The sequence below is a fragment of the Callospermophilus lateralis genome, chromosome 4, assembly GCF_048772815.1.
Source record: "Callospermophilus lateralis isolate mCalLat2 chromosome 4, mCalLat2.hap1, whole genome shotgun sequence".
In the NCBI taxonomy this organism is placed as follows: Eukaryota; Metazoa; Chordata; class Mammalia; order Rodentia; family Sciuridae; genus Callospermophilus; species Callospermophilus lateralis.
In genome coordinates, this window is record NC_135308.1 from 75,223,460 (window position 1) to 75,244,765 (window position 21,306).

At 37.1% G+C, this 21,306-nt stretch overlaps 1 pseudogene; it reads left to right on the forward strand.

The window, feature by feature from the left end:
- Positions 1–8,337: 8,337 nt before the first annotated feature.
- LOC143396673 (rab5 GDP/GTP exchange factor pseudogene) lies at positions 8,338–9,347 on the forward strand (annotated as a pseudogene).
- Positions 9,348–21,306: the final 11,959 nt, after the last annotated feature.

A 21,306-nucleotide genomic window follows, 5' to 3' on the forward strand; every position in this document is an offset into this window, starting at 1 on the left:
ATATGATCTATGGCATGCCCCAGTGATTTTTTCTTCAACTATACCACACCTGATTACCAACCAGTAATCCATTCTAATTATTAATCCATCAAATATGTTAATTAATGCACTGATTAAGTTATGATTCTCATAACTATTTTTATCTCCAAACATTCCTGAATTGCCAAATAAGCTTTTCAGGGCACATCTCATATTCAAACTTTAACATTCTGCCCCTGGTCCCCAAAAGTTTATGTCCATCTCACAATGAAAAATACCTTTAATTGATCTCCAAGAGTCCCCATAGTGTTCAAAGCTCCAAAATTTCCCAATAGACCAAGTCCAAAGTCTCCTGAGACTCAAGACAAACTCTGTGTTGTAAGCCTCTGTAAAAATCAAAAGTAAGTTACATATTTTCAAAATGCAATCCCATTCTCAAAAGGAGAAATAAGGATATAAGAAAGGGATGGATCCAAAACAACCAAAACTCAGTCAGGCAGATATTAGTTTCTGTAACTCCACGTGTAGTATCTGGGGAATATTGTGGTGTGATGTAATCTTCAAAGGTCTCTGCAGCACCACCTAAATGGCCTTGCTGGTTGCAGTTCATGTGATCTCTTTCTTAGGCTGACTCCATCTACAGCCAACACATTTCCTCAGCAGACATTCCATATTACTGGCATATCTTAATCCCTGGGATCTCCATTCCAGCTTCAGCTTCCCCTTCACAGCTTCATGCATGCCCTCTCAAGGGAATCCTGCAGGGATTCCAACATGCACGGCTTCACTTTTCCTGAACACTCAGGTCTTCCTTTGAAATCTCAGTAGAAACTTCCATGATCCGCTGGCTGCCATCAGCTCTCCTCTGCAGTAATCTACAACCATGTGTTCTGACTGACCTCAGGGCCACCGTAATAGATCTGACTCACTATAGACTAACCTCTGAAATATTGATCCCCAAATAAGATTCCTCTTTTAAGTTGCTCTTATCAGGTATTTTAGTCAAAGTTACAGAAAAGCTAATATCCTCCTCTTCTACTTTTCAGTTTTCTTTCATAAAGCACAATCACTAATACCATGAATATTTGAAATCATATGAAAATTGAAATAAGAAAAAAATAAATGATATTTATTTATAAAAAAACTTTATAAAATACCCCAAAACACAAAATCCTATCATTGAGAATAACTATTCTTAATATTGGTAATAATAAATTACCAAACAGTAATCCACTCTAATCATTCATCCATCTAACATATTAATTAATGCACTGATTAGGTTATAATTCTCATAACTATTTTATCTCTGAACATTCCTGAATTGCCTCAAGCTTTTCAGGGCACATCTCATATTCAAACCATAACATTCCGCCCATGGTACCCAAAAATTCATGTCCATCTCACAATGGAAAATATCTTTAATTGATCTCCAGGAGTTCCAATAGTTTTCAAAGTTTATCACATATCCCTTCAGCAATTTTTGAAGTATTTACAACATATATGCACATTTTTCCATCTCTTGACACACATATTTACTGATTTCTGATTCACTATGTTCTTTTATACTGTTTCATGAACATTTTTTAACATATTTTTAAATATTTTAATATGGTTCTTAATATTTCATTACATATTTAAATATTCCAGATTGTGTCCAACTTGCAAGTATGTTATTAAACATAAAACTTTCTGACCAAATTTAATATTTTTAAGATAAAATCAGTCTTTTTAGTCACTGTTCTGTGGTTAGAAACTATTTTCTGGACTGAGGATATAGCTTCATGGTACAGCAATTTTGCCTAGGATATAAAAAACCCTGAAATTGGACACCACCAAAGGGGAGGGAGCCAGTGGGGACACATTCTATTAAGATAAAAACACCAAATAAATAGAAAAAAAATATTCTTAAAATTATATTTTGCCAATCATGAGGAAGAAAAATTCAGTATTATATTCTTTCAGTTCTGGAAATATAGGTACACACATTTTTTATATATTTATATCTGGAAGGATACACAAGAAAATTCAAACTATGATTATCTATGAATTATAATAGTAAAGAAAGTGGTATGGATCTATTTTATCCCAATTTACAACTCTACAACACCTTCATTTCTATCTACAGGCAGCACAATCCTCAAGAGATTTCTGGGTTTCACAGACATGATCACTTCAGACAGCAACTAACATTACCTCTGCCTGCTTATTAACTGTCTCTTCATCCTTCACCTCACAATTAACTTTATCCACTGGAAAATGATTTTTACCTGCAGGAGAATTTGAGTTAGTGGTGGAGGACTTCAATTCATTTTGTAAACTCACTTCTGCATAATTTGTTCCCAAAGCCATCTTGGGAAGAAACCTTCTGCTTTTTTTCAAAAATCCCATGCAATATTTTTCTTAAAACATACTACAAATGAGATTCTATCCTGAGAGCAAATTATTCTACACCCTAACTAGATGAGAGCCCAAGTAATAAATAGACACATACCCCTAAGAGTCAAATCATGTGAAACCACTGGGCCACAGGGATCCAATCTTCCGGACAACCAGAAAAAGAATCATACCATTCAAATATAGTCAAAATAGATAAACAAATGTAACAAAAGTGGGAACCCAAATATGAAGAAAAGAAAAAGAGGAACCAAGCAATTAGAGAAGTCTTTTTTTCCAAAGAATGTTATTTATAATTTTGAAAATGTTGAAAACTATCTATATGCCAAAGACTATGGGTATGGTTAAAACACATTAGAGAAATCTTTCCTAAGACATTTATTCTATAAATTCACTAGCAAAACTGAAACGTGAGGGTGTCCATATGCAAGTGTAATGTATTTGCCAACCAACCTGAGCAGCACTTGCTCGTATTGCCTTCATGTCATCAGGTTTGACTGATCAAGCAGCTTTTTTGTGCCACATTCTAAGGTGATCATTGACACAAATCTCAGATGACAGCCTCCCCATGTTCAGAGCCACCTTCCTTTAGCATGGTGGAGAATGAATAGTCTGAAGTTGTCCTCTGGGCTCTCTGCTTTTCCTGCTGTTCACAATCAGCACCATCATCAACCTTCATTCATTCATTTTGCTACTAGTCACCTCCAGAACTCCTGAAAGCCAAAATAAATGAGGACACCACCTGCTGGGAGCCATTAGCCAAGTAGGTATGACAATTTCCTTGCCAGCATACCCCGTGTTGCTTAGTGGAAGGACTCGTGGAAATAGGACATTTTGCAGTAACATTGCATGTAAGGTGACCTTGCTCAAGGACCAGGGCGGATCCAGGTTTAGGGCGGTTCCAGGTTTAAGATTATTCCTGCTGGGAATAGGGCGTATCCTGCTGCCTGAGTTTCCCCTTGAGTTCTCCAGGGATTCAGAGACTATTTTGGGAGGCAGAGGAGGTGGATTTGGGCAGAGAATGTGGATTTCCCCAGAACGTGTTTGTAGAGTGTCGGTGTGAGATCGGGAATAAAGAATTGCTGTTTCAATCTACAAAGCTGTGAGTGGCTTGTGATTTTGTGCCCAGCCAGACTGCGGCAACCACCTTTATTTCTACACTTATCTCTCCCTTTATCACCCACACCACCTGAACAGTCCGCTCTGGAATGTAAATATGACTATACTTAACAGTTGGGAAAATTAAATGGAATCACATGGAGAAGAGGATGAACTTAAACTGAGTGCCAAATCTAATTTATTTTTCCAAAGGCCAAAATGAAAACAGTCCAAAAACTAAATCTTTCATGTGGGATCATTCCACAGGCCTGCTCTCAGCTCAAGCCCATGTTTTTTGCCTCACATCTCCCCCAACAATTTCCCTTCTTTTAATAACCCCCACCTCTTTTTTCCTTTTATATCTATTTTCTTCCTTCAATTTCTTTCCCTTTCTCTCAACTCTATATTTGTTTCCATTCTATTTTACATTTATTTTTATATCAAAATATACTGAAAACACTAAGTTCACAGTAATATGCCTAATTCTAATTCAATGCCTCAGGTTTTATTTTCATTTTCTCAATTTCCACATTTCTTTCACAAATCAGTTACAGAAAGAAACTTGTGTTTATTATCTTTAACTTTTCACTTTTTGTTAACTAATTTTACTCTGGATGCTACCAATTTCTCATTTTTTTGTGCCATCCTTCCTTAAGACACTCTTTTCTCCCTGATATCCCTTACTCCCTAGCTAATCTCTTATCCCCTAAACAGAGACATCCTCACTCTAATTGAGTGTTCCCACATGGGGCCAGCAAACAACACCCCACCAAATGGACATTCTCCTCACCTTGCTGAGGGTCTGACACCTTGTGCTAAGCCACACCTCAAATTTGCAACATACATGAAAAAAAAGAGTCAGTGTCCTACAGGATACTATTCACTTGGACATTCTCGTCCAGGACCATTCATACTGTTCCCTTAAGTTGGCTAGTTTATTGGGAAAAAAATGGTGGTTTCAGGGACATGGTATATTATTGTTCTTATTTTCTTTAAGGATGACACAGATCAGATTCTTAAAGCTTCTCTGTAGGCACCCTGGCCTGCCTGAGCTCTCACAGCCTACAAGGATACGTCCATGGATAGAAGTCCTTACCATGTAAGGATCAGTCTCCCCTTCTGGAGTTTGCCACCATGTGGAGAGCTCCCTTATTCAGCTCAGTTTCTGAAACCCACACCACATCTATCTTCTGTGTAGATACTTTCCTTAACCTGCTTGGGCTTTGATATCCTATGCCAGGTCCTCCGCTGCCAGCAAGAATGCCTTCTGGAAACAATCAAGAACATGGACAGAGATCCTACAGATTGGGAGAAAACCTTCACCACCAGAACCTCAGATAAGGCATTAAATTCAGAATATACAAATAACTCCAAAAACTTAACTCAGAAAATTGAATAACCCAGTCAATAAATGGACAAAGGAACAGAACACACACTTCACAGAAGAAGTACAAATGGTCAAAAATTACATGAAAAACTATTCACTATCTCTAGCAATTAGGGAAATGCAAATTAAAAATACACTGAGATTCCCTCTCACTCCAGTCAGAATGGCATTTATAAAGAATACAAGTAACAATAAATGTTGGAGAGGATATGGGGAGAAAGAACCTCTCATACATTGCTCCTGGGAGTGCAAGTTGGTGCAATCACTCTGGAAAGCAGTATGGAGATTCCTTAGAAAACTTGGAATGCAAGCACCATTTGACCTAGTTATCCCACTCCTCGGCATATACCCAAAGAACTGAAAACCAGTTGTATTTACAGTGAAACAGCCATATCCATGTTTGTTTGTAAAAACTCAACTCACAATATCCAAGCTATGGAAACAACTAGGTGTCCTCCAACAGATGAATGAATAAAGAAAATGTGGTGTGTATACACAAAAGAATATCAGCCATAAAGAAGAAACAAATTATGGTCTTTGCCAGTAAATGGATGGAACTCGACAATATCATGCTAAATGAAATAAGCCAATCCCAAAAAAACAAAGACCAAATGTTCTCTCTGATATGTGGATGCTAACCCAAAACAAGGGAAATTGGAGAGAGAAATAATAGAAAAGATTGGACTAGACAAAGGAAAATGAGGGGAAGGGAAGGGGAGGTGAATAGGAGAGACAGTCAAATTAATTGGTCATAACTTCCCTAGGCTTGTATTTGTATACATGACTAGGGTAACTCCATATCATGTACAATCACAAGAGTGGAGCCTAATAGATTAAGTCAAACTTTATGTATGTATATTCTTCCAAAATACATCCTTCATTTTACTGTCATGTAGAACAAAAATAAGACATAAAAAATTTGTAAAAAAAAAATGCCTTCAGTACGTTGCTTATGTGATGAGTTCCAAAACTGGACTGTCTACATACAGATATCCTCTTTACCCTGCCTGATCTCTGAAACCCACCCAGGTTTATCCTCTGCAAAAATGTCTTCTCACCCCTCTTAGGCACTGAATCCCAACCAACATTGGAACTAACACTGTTCAGCAGTGTCTACTTGCTTCTCCCAGATGCTGAGATTTCATGCCAGGCTGCACCTCTCCAGGGACTCACTCCTCACCCAAAAGGGGCTCTGACTTCTTACAGAAAGTGACTTTTTACAGAAAATGTATGGATGACTTCCCAATCCTGCTTAATTTATGTTCCCCATAGCTGACCACACAACCACTTAGATGGCCTCTTCTCACAGATTGACATCTCACACCAGCCTTCCCCTATTGGGGACACCTCCTCAATTCTTCTGTTCTCTGCTACTCTGCTCTGGACCACGAACACTTATAGACATCCTCCTCACCATGCTCAGGTTCTGATTATCCATGCCAAAAGACACTCCCACCACCATGGTGAAGTTTTATTAACTTTTCATGGGCTCCAATACCACTGTCAAGCCAAACCCCTTCATTGCCACCTTTCCCTGCTTGAGCTTGAGGGCCTGTTGCCTCATTGCTTCCACCTGCTCACCCCATCTTACAGCAAACACCTACTTTGCCCTGTGACATCTAGTGCTTAATTTGGACTGCAAAATTTAGTAGGAAAGGATGCTACAATGCAAAAAGGAGTTTTATGTTCTCTGCAATTAATTTTTGGACTTCACAAAGTGCATGCATTTAGACAGTTGTGCTCACACACACCCTCCTCCCAATAATAATAACTGATTCTAAGAGGCTATCTCATCCAAGTTCCTTAAGCAAAATAGGTTTCTAAAGTTATGTCTCTCTCCCTAGAATAAGCCAAATATATTGTAAATAGATTACATTGTGTCTGAAACAACCCCAAAGCTGAGTGGTTTATAACATTGATTTCACATAGTACATGTGCTTAGGATGTACTTCAAGTAGACTATAACTTGATGTGGATCCTTTCTGAATGTTTTCTCATTCTGGAAGCCAGGTGGGAGGCATGGTGAGGAGGATGTCCACACATGCAGTGTCCCACAGCACAGTACCAGGGTATAAGAGGATTGAGAAGGTATCCACAATCATTGAGTGGCTCCTTGTAAGCTGAACTGTGCAGTAGCATCTTCAATTTGGATCAAGTGCATATTGTATTCATTCTGGTCTATTGGCCAGTTAATGTCACCTGGCTAAACGTGTGAATGGGCAGAAAAAGACACTCAACCCATGGGAAGACATGTTAATAGCATCAAAACTTAATCCTTTCACAGAAAAAGATATATACACTTGAGAATTGTGATGCAATCTATGCCCAAGTCCTTTAAATTATAGAGCCAATGGATCTCTTACACAGTGATCTTCAAAATGGAGAACAGGTACCCTGGTTGTTTAAAAAGAGGAACCACTTGTACAGAAAGATAAAATACTAAAACTTCTATTTATATTTCCTTATGATTTTAAGAAAAAATAAGCTTTCTGACATTTTATGGATTGAGTATTAGGTTCCTGTCATGTATGGTATATGACCTATTTTGAAGGAGGCACAGAAGTTCCTAAGAAATTGATGTTCTACCTTTCATGTTGACTTTTTTGCTACATTTGATTCATGATCTTCTTGTAAATAAAAGAGTTATGTGCTTCAAATTTTGCTCACTTTTTCAGTGCTATGAATAGTTTCCCAATGATATGCTAATTAGCACATGATTAATTAAGCATATCAGAATGTGTATACACAAACAATACTCTCTGGGAAAAGAAAATATTCTAACAAAAAATAAGAAGGAAAGTACATTATGAGAGACTGTGGAGGTACAATTCATAAAATTGAACACAATTCATAAAATTGAACATGCTGTGGAGGGACAATTCATAAAATTGAACACAAAACACCTGTTATTGCCACAGTATGATTTTTTTTGTATCAAGTAGAGATATGGTTATCCACCTTCATTTTGAAATCCTAAAATTAGAGGGTTTCATTTAACCACCACCTCTCACCATGTATGAAACTAAATTCAAAATGTGTTAAACACCTAAGTTTAAGACAGAAATGTATAAAACTATTGGAAGAACACATGGGAAAAAAAAACTCAATACATACATAGAAGGAAAGATTGTTTGGATAACACCCTAAAAGCACAGACAGCAAATGACAACATAAAATTAAGTCAAAGAAAAAGCATAGGAAACAACAGGGTAAAGATACAACCTACAGAAGAGGAGAAAATACTTCCTAATTAATTTTATGACAGGAATTACTACCAGAATATATAAGGAATTCTAGAAACACAACAATAAAAATACAAATTATATAACTAAAAAAATACAAATCGTTCACATGTATAGGAAAAAAATTCATTATCACTAATCATCAGCAAAATGCAAATCAAAACAACAAGGAGGCACCTCCTATAGAAGCCTGGGCAGCTGTAGTGCTAACTCCAGGAGCCGCCCAGCAGGAAGAAGATGAGCCTTAAGTCTGAGCACCTAGGAATTCATGTTGGAGCAGTGGAAGCTCCTGTGCAAGAAGGGTTGTAGCTATTATGGAAATCCAGCCCTGCAGGGCTTCTGCTCCCAGTGCTGGAGACAGGAGTACCACAGAGCCCAGAAGAAGCAGATTCAGAAGGACTGAGAGCTGGCTGAAGGACTTCAGTAGGAGGAGGAAGAGAACTTGGCCAGCAAAAGTCAGAGCAACCAGGGGATTCCCTCCCTCACATTTTCCAGAAAACCAGTGGAAACATCCACAAGGTAACCACAGTGAAGAAATTCTTAAGTGCCTGTTCCAGAGTTGGATCAAATAGGTCAGAAATTCAGGAAGCAAAAGCTCCCAGTCCTTCCATAAACCCCCAAAACAGTATTGAAACGGTGTCTAAGGAGTTCATAGAGTTTCTCATGACCGTCAAAAAAAATGGACAAGAGTTCAAAAAAAAAAATACCAAGATATTTTTGGAAGGACACATTACAAAATGGATTTGAGCACTGAGGAGCAGTCAGAGTGTAGTAAAGAGTTTTACCAGAATGTGGCGGAAAGAATGCTGACTCATGGAAAAGTGCCTCCAGAAACAGTTGAAAAGATAATGGATCAGATTGAAAAGTACAACATGACTCGCCTCTCTAACTATGTGTTCTGTTCAGAAATCATTGACGATAAGAAAGACTACACCATTCAGAAGAGGATCAAATGTCATTGATAGGGATTTGAAGCATGTGCCTCAAGATAAGTTGGCCTGCATCACCAGGTGTAGCAAGCATACTTCAACACCATCAAGATCACCAACAATGAGTCTGCTTCTGCTAGTGACTTGAGCCTTCTTCTGCTTCTTGCTCAAGCTCATCTACATTGTGCTGAAGGGCAACTTCACCCCACCTGTAGTCCTACATACAGTACATCACCTGCTTCTGCAACCCCAGATGGCTGATGATGGGGAGGACAGATACTATTTCATCAACCTGTACTGTGCTGGGGCTTTCATTGAGAAATTGGATGTCCAGTCTTTGAATACAACTCAGGAGGATTTTGATCACTACATACCTAGCCACACCACTCCCAGGAGGCTAGAACCCAAGAGTTGGTCTCCTGATGCTTGCTTAGGGTTGAAGCAGATGTATAAGATCTTGGACCTCCTATCTCAATTGAATGAAAGTCAGGAAAGAATAATGAATGAATCCACAAAATTTGAAAAAGACTTAATAGATTGGACTCATGGAATTGCAAAGAAGTTCAAGACATTGTGGAGAAATATCCACTTGAAACTAAGCCCCAAAGTCAAACGTTAGCAGTTATTGACTCTGAAAATGTTGAAAATGACAAAATTTCTCCACCATGCAAACTCAGGTTTATGCACAATGTTGAACATTATGTAGGTAGTATTTATTTCAGCCTGCATTGTAGGTAACAGTACTATACCCTGCAAGTGGAATCTAGAATATACTCAATTGCTTTTAAATGTCAGAGCATTTTTAAGGTACATTTTTGGGAGGTTGTCTGGGTGTTATCAATGAAAGCAAGAAATAACAAATCTTGATGAAAATGGACAGGGAATGAATGTCATTTACACTGCTTATGGGAATATAAATTAGGATAGCCATTATGGAAAAACTAAAAAATTAAAAATAAACTCACCATATGACCCAAAATCTCATTTTGGGTGCATATTTGAAAAACTGCAATTGTCATAAAAAAGATACATTCACTCTTATATTTATTGCTGCACTGCTTACAAAAGCCAGAATATAAAATCACATAAGTTGTCCATCAACAGACAAATGGATAAAGAAAATGTAGCATATATACACAATTGTATATTATTAACTAATATGAAAAATGAGATTTTGTCACATGTAGCAACGTGAATGAAACTGAAAATTATTCAGTAAAATAAGTCAGGGTGCAGAATGATATATAATGCATACTCTCCCTCACTTGGTAGCTAAAAGTTCATCACTTAAAAGTAAATGATATACTAGTTACCAGTGACTGAAAAAGAGGTTTGAAAAGCAGGTAGTTAACTGGTACAGAAGACATTTAGTACAATAGAAAAACAACAGTTAACAGAAATGAACTGAATATTTTCAAATAGCTGGTAGAGAGGATTTTGAATTTTGTAGAAGAATGAAAATTTTAAAAGATGTGTACTGAAGTATTTGGGGGCAAGGTGTGATACATAAAACATACTCTCAGATGGTGCAACAAATACTATTTATGTAACTGGTCAAAACATTAACAATTCTCAGATATAGATGGTGGTTATGTGGAAGTTAATTATATATTCATTCAACTGCTATTTCAAACTATTCATGATAAAAAGTTGAGGGTAAAAACACAGTCTCTTTGCATAGGTTTGGTTGAGTGAAAATTCTTATGACCTATAATAAGTAAAAGACTCCTAACCAAAAAATTTAATTTAAATTTTTATCTATATCTGATAATAACCCTGAAAATTTGAAAAGGCCAAATGCAAAACCACTTTAAAATATTACTCCCACAACCCAACTAGATTTAGATTACTGAGGAGGAAAACTCCCTCTAAAAACATACAAATGAATAAATTTAAAAAAAAAAATCAAAAAAACTTTACACCCAACAGAAAATCCACAAAGAAAAGTGAGAAAAAATGAAAATGACAGTAACATGAGTGATGTTAAATGAGACAAACAGGAGAAAGAAGATGGCAGAGCAGACCAGGGCAGCAACCATCAACTCCTCTGCAGCCTGGAATCAAAGCAGGGAAAGAACAACTGACCAGAGAGGTGGGTGGCAGAGCAAATACTTGAAAACTCAACATTGAACAACTTAATACTTGGGCAACTTGGAATTAGATTATTATATCAAAAAATAAGGAAATAATTCCTATAACCAGAGCTGACTATGGTAGGGCTAGGGAAAGGAACAAAGGCAGAAAAGCACAGGCAAACTTGTTTTCTTAACAACAGTTACAAAAAAAGCAGACAGAGTTTAAAAAGATTAGAAGTAGCAAAGACAATCAAGAACATTGCACAATTCAACATAAATTGTTGGCAGAAAATGGTGCTGGGAAGGGCAGATGTTTTGTGGAGACCACACCTAGACTTAGAAGAAATTAAATCTATAGAGCTTCTCCCCGTCTACAATTACAAATGAAAACACAGGGAATGCCTCAGAAGTGGGTTGTCCCATAATCCATATAGAAGGACCTTGTAGATGGATCACAGTTGACAGGGGGTTACCAAATCCCCTTCCCCTCACCACAATCCAGGGGCAAGATATGCAGCTTACCCAGGAGTCTAATGGACTGAGACCTCTGAAACTATGAGCTCTGAATAAATCTTTGCTCCTTTAACACTGTTCTTGTTGGGTCTCTTGGTCACAGCAGTGACAAAACTGACTAAAACAGATGTTGTTCATAAAAATGGTTCTCCATAGATTTTTTTTAACATGTATAATACTAAAATTAAATATAAATTTATCAATACCTTCAAAATAGTGAAATATTGAAACACCATAAATGAAGCTCATAACAATTATCTCCCAATATAAGCTTTAACTATTAAAACTTAGCTGTAATTTCAGTTACTTCTATGTTTCTTTGATCTATCATTTGCTTTTATTTGTCTTTATCATGTACTAAACATTATTGGGAGCCAAAAGAAGGAAAGATATACAATACCTATATAAAGAGAGAGATAAGGTCTATTAGACATGCATGTGAATAAATAATTTCAGTACGGTGGAAGAGGCACAATATCACACTATGGTCAAAGCAGTTGTGGCAAAAAAAAAAAGAGAAGGAAGAGACTGTTTCTCCTTGAGCTTATCAGGAAAAGTTCTATAGTAGAAGAAGAAGGATCTATGCAAAAAATTTGGAGCAAAGAAATGAGATTTTTTGCAACACTGACAAAGCATATAAGGAGTACTGAAGTCGTGTCATTATTTGAGGCAGAAAGACCAGAGGGTGCAAAGGCACTGAAATAATGCAGCGTATGATTGCATCTGAATGTCTGGAATATTAGGATGAACATGGAGAATCCCTCTTTTTCTAATGAAGGCAGATAGATAGGCCACAATCAGTTCATATTATCTTTATACTAACATAGTGACACTTTAGGTACAATAGGAAGTTTTATTTACTCTCCCTATGTCTGTGTTCCTTATCTATAAGACATATATGAGTTAGTTGATGACTTATAGATGAATCTAGGTGCAGAGGCAAAACAAAGCTAACAACAAAGAAAATAATGAACAGCAAACAAAACAATCAATGGTGGGTCTAGAGTGCACTATTTTGTTTAATTATTAACATGATATCAATAACATACTATCACTAGATTAACAGGGCAAAATAAGAGATTACAATGAACCCTTTTTTTACTGCAGGCAATAGATGTATATTACACCTCTTTTAAAAAATGTGTGCTCCCTCCAAATCCTGTTCTTCAAAATAGAAATAAAATGATAATTTTTTTTCATAAAAATAATAATTTTTGAAATAAATTCCAGACTACAAAACAACTGTGAAAATCATCACAAGCCTAGACATATCCTGGCTTAAGCACCCATGAGTATATATAATACTAGTTTAATCTTTTTTTCTCAAGAGAATATGTGATTGATGGGGAACTTCTAGGTATGAGTTGTAGATTCACAAACCTATATATTTTCTTCAGGCATAATTAAGAAACAATAAAATATGTGGCTGTTAGAAGTTTACAAAAAAAGAATCATGAACAAAGTATGATACAGTATAAGCCAGTAATAGATGACATGAGAGAGACTATAAAATATTAAATTTACCACAACTGTATTACATTATACCTAATGCTTCTTCCCCAGGACCAACAGTCCATGTATCAAAGTAAAATCTGTCTGGTTACCTGGCCTGCACATCTTGACCGACTCAGGAGCAATGAAATGAGGTTTTCTGCACAATGACAAAAATATATAAGAAATAGTCAAGCAATATTTCTAGGAGCAACTGACAGGAAAATGAGTAAAAGAATGAAGACAAACATTGATGACTTATAGTCCCTCTGCACAAATATCACTAATTCAACAAGTATTTTGTGAACATCTCCCAACAAGAAAGATGTATGGAAAGTAATGCAAGAAAATAAAAATGTGATTATTTTGTTCAAAGAGCTAAAAATCTTGGAGGGAGAATTTCAACATTGTTCTAAACAAATTGATGGAGAACACCTTTCAGATGGGAAGGATAGGTGGATGTTTGTTGGAGTAGTATTTGAACTAGCCTTATGCAATGGGGAAGATTTTGACAGGCAGTGACAATGGAAGATATAGGTGGAGGGAATTTTAGCCAGCATTTAATGCTTCTAGTGTTTGAAGAATGACTGGCACACCAGTTTACTGGAACATATTGCAACTGAAAGGAAAACCAGAAAGTTGAGGATAGACAATACATTGGACTTCAATCTCAAGCAAAGAATAATATGGAGAAGAGTAAGGAAGAAAGAAATGCCACAGTCTGGCTGGGCACAATTCACATGCCACTTATCAAGCAGAAATAAACTTTATTTTTAGAACACATGCAGCACCACATGAGCTCTTCAGGAATTCCCTCAGAGCCCAACTGCCACCACCGGCTTCTGGGGAGCCTCTCAACCTCCCACTCCTTCCGCTCTTGAGGCCAATTGGCTGGGTCATGTGGGCGGAGCCTAAAGAGTCCCCCAATGAGCAGCTCCGTGGTCTGAAAGGGTGGAGAAACAGCCCAATGAGCATCACCACAGAGGAGCCAATCAGCTGGCAGCTGGAAGTTTGCTGGGGCCCCTTGGGCTGTGGCTCTCAACAAAGAAACAAGAGCAGACCAGACAAAATTTATTGTGCTGGCAACACATAAGTTGAATTGAAAAGAAGAGAGCTATGGGAAAGCATAGAATAGTGCAAGTGAGACATATTACAGGCTCACATTCCGACAATGAAGGGAGACATCAAATGCAACTGAGGGAATTTACCTAGAAAAGTGATCATCCACATTTTCCCCAAAACAAAAAGTCTGAGAGTTAGAATATCAAAAGCACTTTTCTCAAAATCTCCGCCATGACAAGAAAGAACAGGGACTGGGAAGTCACCTCTGACCTAATGTCTTACTTCAGGTTCGGCTGCTATAAGGGAATACCACAGACTGGAAATTTATGAAGAGCAGTATATTTGGCTCATGGTACTGGAGGATGGGAAGTCCAATGGTATGGTGTTGGCATCTGATGAGGGCCTTTGTGCTTTGTCATCTCATCACACAAGGCAAAGTGCAAGAGAGGAGAAAGGCAAGACAGTAAGTGTGGGGACAAGTGCATGGAGTACCGCATTCATGGCATACCTTAAGGGCTTCTGAGTGGCAGACCACTCCCCTCATGCTTGGTGTCTAAACAGCAGGCTGCTTATCTCATAGGCACAGGCCAGGGTGTGAGGCCATGTGTTGAGGTCCCTGTGTTTGCTCCATGGCCACTCCTTAATTGGACACTGCAAGGAGAATTAGCAGAAATTGCATTGGTGGCTGCCTGTAATCTGCTTAGCTACTGCCTGAGTATATATACATGGTAAATGTGAAATAAAATCAGACCTGCTTACTGCATGGTCTCCATGGGTTTTGATTAGTGACACCACAGCCACACTCTCCTATACCCTGTTTCATGGACCTCATCACTGAACAAAAAGAGCCCACACAAACAAGTGCTGTTTTTTTATTTTGATACAGGGTCTAACTACTTTGCTTAGGGCCTCAAATGTGTAACCATCCTGCTTCAGCCTCCTGAGTCACTGAGGTTACAGGTGTGTGCCACCACACCTGGCCTATTAGTTCTTTCATTAAATTTTTATTATGTGTAGTAGTGGGGCTCATTGTGTCATCTATGGATATTCACATCACATAATTTGCTCCAATACATTCCCCAATGCTTCCCTTTTCCCTCTCCTCCTCCCTTCCCCTGTTCACTTTCCACTACTTTTCTGCTCTTCCTATATTCAGCCATAAAAGAATGAAACTGTCTCATTTACTGGTAAATGGGTAGGGCTGGGGGGATCATGCTAAGTGAAATGGATCAGATTTAGTCAAGAGTTGAGTGTTTTTCTGATCTAAGGAAGCTGAAGAGAAAAAAGGAATTTTAAAAGTAGAATGGAAGATTTCACAAAAATAGAAGGAAGATCTAGAATAAAGGCAGAGAGTCAAGGATAAGTGAGAAAGGGGTAGAAAGGGGAAGAACAGGGAAATAAAATCAACCAAATTATGCTATATTCATCTATGAACATATCAGAAGAAATTCTGCTTTTATGTAAAGTTATAATTCAGCAATGGAAAAAAATCCTTCTATCTCTAGTTTCTTCTATTTCTACTTTCTCCAGTGCTTTTATCATAAATGGGTCCTGAATTCTGTTGAAGGATTTCTCTGCATCTATTCAGATGACTATGTGATTTTTGTCATGAAACATATTTCTGTGGAGAATTACATTTCTTAATTTGCATATGTTAGACCATCCTAACATCCCTGGGATGAAAACAATTTGTTCATGATGTACAATTTTTTTAACATGACTATGCTAACTTTCTAGCTCAAATGTTAACAAAAATATGTATTCAAAGCCATTGTAAATAAAACATATATAAACAATGTATATTGGCATTAGTTGTTTTATTTTCCCAAACTGTTCTGAGAATAATAACCTGATACCGTACTTTGAAAATATAAAATGAAAAATGTTGTATAAATATTGAGAAAACAAATAACAACGAAATGAGAAATAACAAACATTTTGCAACTTATCCCAGTTTTTATTCTTTACATTCAACAATATCAAAGAATGTCTATTATTGTTCAGATCTAGTGAATGCCCAATGCTCATGTTAGCTGATGTAGCAATGTTCAAAGGTGGAAAGACTGGGTTTTGAGAACTGTAACCCCATCAACTGATTAATTCATTTGATGTACTAATCACTTGAATAAACTGCTGGGGGTAATTAGGCAGATAAGAGTGTGGCTAGAGGAAGTTGGTCACTGATGCATGACCTTGAGGATTATGTTTTGTCCCAGGTTCCCCCCACTGAGCATCTCTCCTCCACCAAGCAGTTCTGCCATAATGTTCCCACTCATCTCAGGTTCAGAGCATTGGCATCCATGAAATTAGACCTCTGAGGCCATTACCCCAAAATGAACTTTTCCTCCTCTTAGTTGTTTTTGTAAGACACTTTGTTCACATCAATAAATAGCTAACACAATAACAATCAAATTCTTATTTGGTAGACCATTACAAATAATTTTCATAATAGTTTACAATATGATCACGAACAGAGAACTAAATTTTTCAAAAACTTGGATAATTTTCTAACAAACCTCATTCCATTTCTATCTATTACTTTAAGAGACCAAAATTTATTAGTTTGTGTCATCAAGTTGAAAATTAGGTCATTGATGTTGAAAACTACTTTATGCTAACAATAATATGATTTGATGATGGATACATCAGATTACAGTTTTTAAAATCCCTATTCACCTTGCTAAGATTTCAAATGGAATTTCATTGTATTAGTAATGTTTTATCAAAATTTATAGTAAACTCATGACGTGTTCAATATTGTACACTGATCATACTCGTAACAATAAGTCAATACAAAAGAATTTTTAAACCTTAAAGCCTAACACCCCAGAGGAAAGGAAATTTTTAAACATGTACTTATGTATTGTTTAGTGGATAAAAGAAATGTGACATAGGGTTGGATAGGAAGGAAGGGGGCAAGGGTTAGTTAATGATGGTGGAATGTGATGATCATTACTATCCAAAGTACATGTATGAAGACAGGAACTGGTGTGAATATACTTCGTATATAACCAGAGATATGAAAAAAAATGTGCTGTATACATGTAATAAGAATTGTAGTGCATTCTGCTCTCATATATAAACTTAAAAATTTACATTAAAAAGAGTGACATAAATATTAGTCCAAGGGGAAAAAGAGTATAAAATATCTAAATACTAAACAAAACACTTTTTTCCAAAGGGAAAAGCCTTTATCCCCCACAGAACTAGTGGTAACCAGAATAACAGAATTTTCACTTATTCTTCTTTTAATGTATCATGGGGATTAACACTTGGTTATGGTTTCTAGACAGTGGGAGATATATTTTAAAAAGAGATGTAATCAATTTAAAGGTCAGTATTTACAAAGTTCCACAAGTTGAAACCTTTGCTTCTATAACATGAAGAAATATTTTTGATGTAAAATTGCATAAAAGGCTAAATGGTCTTTTAAAGTTCCTTTTCCTGGTTGACAAGAAAAACATTCCTAAAACCAGTGGTCCTGGTAGAGTACCTACTAAAGGTGCTTTAATTCTACCCACATGTTTTCTTTGTTTCACAGGATTTGTCATTTGCTTAGAGAATAAAAATTCTGCTCCTCTTGGCAGGACCACAGTACTTGAGGTCATTATTGTCACAGGTATCATTCAAGATAAATATTGAGCAAAGTTCAATATAAATTTTTAATCCTCCATCCTCAGGTAAAGGGAAGCCTGAAGTGGTTTAAATTCACAAGTAGACTTCATTTCAAGGACTTTGGGAACCTGCCTCAATATTTTGCAGGTTGCAGAATGTAGATTATGTACATTTTTTCTTTAGTAACACCAAAAACATCTCCATTTACTTAAAGAAGCAGTCTGAATACATGGAAATCTAATATGGATATATGGACATTGAACTCACAATATTGGGTTATAAAAGGAAATATACATTTGATTTCATCCTCAGTTCTTGGCACAGAGTTTCTAAAACCATAAAACTTTCTCAACCATAAGGGTAATAAAAGCATATTTTTTATAATATTTGGGTTTTCCTTGCCAAATTCCCAAAATAGGTTTGGAACAATAAAGATAAGAGTAGACAGTTTTTTTATCCATAATATGCACCGTTCAGCCATGCCTGACCTTATGCCAATTATGTGACTCTTGAGGGTCCTCAAGATAGTCCCAGAATGGGAGCTGCTTGCCAAAGGAACCAGTTATGTGGAAACCAAGTGCCATCACCAATAGCCAATGATTTAATTAAACAGACCTCCATAACTGGACCTCAGTAAAAAGTGGACTTGAACTCAGCAGGACACTGTTAGTGATGGGATAGTCATAGCTGTGGCACATGATGAAACAGACTTTGAGAAACAGGATAGAAACCCCAAAAGTTTCTCCCATGGTCACTTTGAGATAAAATAAATCATAGGGGGAGATGGAAGAAGTGGGTATAAAATGTTGCCATTTTTTCCAGTTCCTCTTAGAGATGAAGAAATAAACTTGATGATCAGGTCATCTGACTGTGAAGGAAGAGAAAACATTCTCAGCTCTGGACAGGCAAGTTAAAGAGCTCTTGACTTCCTTACCCCTCTCTAATTTAACCTTCCTTAAAGGTGTTCTCCAAGACATGAGAACAGCATTAGGGAAGGCAACGATTTTCCAGGTAGGACCAAAAGCTGGATATTTCCCAAAAGCATGGGAATCAAAAGCAACACTGACACTTGGATTATATCAAAATAAAAAGTGTCTACACAGCAAAGGAAAAATCAACAGAGTGAGGAGATGACCTACACAAAGGGAGAAAATGTTTGCCAACTATTAATCTTACAGATGGTTGTTATCTGAACTACAGAAGAAAATAAAAGAACACTTAACAACCAAAAACAAGTCATCCAAATAAAAATGAGTGTATGATCTTAATACACACTTCTCAAAAGAAAAATGCAAATGACCAATAAATGTATTTTATTTTGCTCAATGTCATTAGCCATCAGGGAAATGCAAACCAAAACTGAAATGAGATACAATCTCACCCCATTTAGAATAGCAATTATCAAAACAACAAAAATTAACAAATGCTGGTGAGGCCATAGAGAAAGGGAACTCTTATATACTGATGGTAGAAGTGTAAGTTGATGTGTCCACTATGAAAAACAATATAGAGATTCATCAAAAAACTAAACATGGAACTATCACATGAACAATCAACATTACTCCTGGGTATATATCCAAAGGAAAACAGCATACAAAAGAGTCAGTTTCACTGACTGCATGCACTATGCATAACTAACACATAGAATCAATCTAAGTACAATTAACCAACAGACGGAATGAAGAAACTATGGTATATATACAAAAAGGAGTATTATTCACTCGTTAAAAAGAAAAAACTCCTGTCATTTGCAACAAAAAAGAAAAAAAATGGAACTGATAAAATCATAGCAACCAAAAAAAAACAGACATAGAAAGAAAGTATCTTATTTGTTCTCCTATTAAAACAAAATATGTGAAAAGTTTACCTGAATGTAAAATTGTGATTACTAGCAACTGGGAAGTCTGTTGGGGTGGAGGGAGTGGAAGAGAAGGTATGGATGTGATCAGTGCAGGCTGTATAGGTTAAGAAAATATCTCAGTGAATCTTATTAATATGCCTAATTAATTTGTTGATTAAAACTGATATTTTTGAAGAAAATTTAGAATTAAAGGATAAAATAACTGGGAATGTTCAATAACTGATTTTTTAAAAAATTAGGCTGTGAAACCTGGACAAACCAGGGCACATGAAGGCATAATGAAGATCCTTCAGACTCTGTTGCTAAGTTTGAAGTTTCCAGGACCTGTGCCCTTTGAAAATGACTAGTCCTGCCAATGCTCTGTCCTTCCAGAGACAGTTCCCTGAATGAAGGGTTATGTGGGCAACAGTAGCCCAAAGTAGAACCAAAACACAAAAGCTCAGTTCTGGCCCTGTTCTTGTAGAAAGAGGCTGGTCTCCAGGAAGAGTATGGGAATGCTGCAGGGTACTGTGCTTGGAACCAAAACCATCTTGCAGGTGGCCAAGTTGCTGCAGCAGCTGCAGCGGTAAAACCTGGGCCTGGGTTCAGAAGGTGAGCAGGAGAAATAAATGCACATCCCCAAGGTTGCTGCACAAGGCCAGCCTGAAGCACTTCAGTGAAGCTGAGGATCTGTAGTTGCCACCTCCCCAGCTTTTGCATTCTGCACCTTTCCCATAAGCACCAAGAACATGGGTCTTAGGGATGATGGGCTGTGACAGCACCCCTCTACACACATCACAATTCTTCCAGTTCCTTGAACAATGACTGTGTGACCCAAGTTAATGGATCCACCTCTTGGTGAGAATCCAGGCAGAACATAACACCAAGAACAGTGATGACAGGGAACCAATTTGTTTTCAAATGGGGAATTGCTCCCAAAGCCCTACTGGCTACCAGAGCAGGCTACAGTTTTTCTGGCAGGGAATGCATGACCTGGTAGAGAGAAGACATCATCACAAACGTGGGGACTTTCCTGCACAAGGAAGTCTGACAACATGCTTCCTTATACTTTCCATGTTATGGAAATGAGGCCTCGGGTTTTCCCTGCATGGAGATTTTAGTTTTACAATGAAGTCCCACTATCTGTCACTAACGCATGCTCCTTTAGGACAGATTGGGTAATGCTACTTCTGAAAAACAATTTTTAGAAGATTTGTTATAAAAACAGCTTTACCTCATAAATCTTGGAGACTAAATAGGAGACTGTATACATCTAGTGTTCTCAGGTTTCTGCTGGGAAGTCAGCAGCATCTTCACTTGTCAGGCTGCCCCTCTGCTACCATCTGCAGCACAGCTCCAGTCTTGAAAGCAGACACTACTCTGTGCCCTCGATTACAATACATCAATAAAAATAAGCTAGAAAAAAAATTTTTGAGGTCTGGGGTTGTGGCTCAGTAGTAGAGCTCTTGCCTACCATGTGTGAGGCAGAGGGTTCAATCCTCAGTTCCACATAATAATAAATAAAATAAAGGTATTGAGTCCCATCTACAACTAAAAAAAAATTATTTTATATTTAAAAAAAAGGATTTTGACAGTTTTTACATAAAGAACTGATAAATGCTTGAGGAGACAGATATGTTTAACTTGATTTAAACACTACACTATACATACATATATTGAA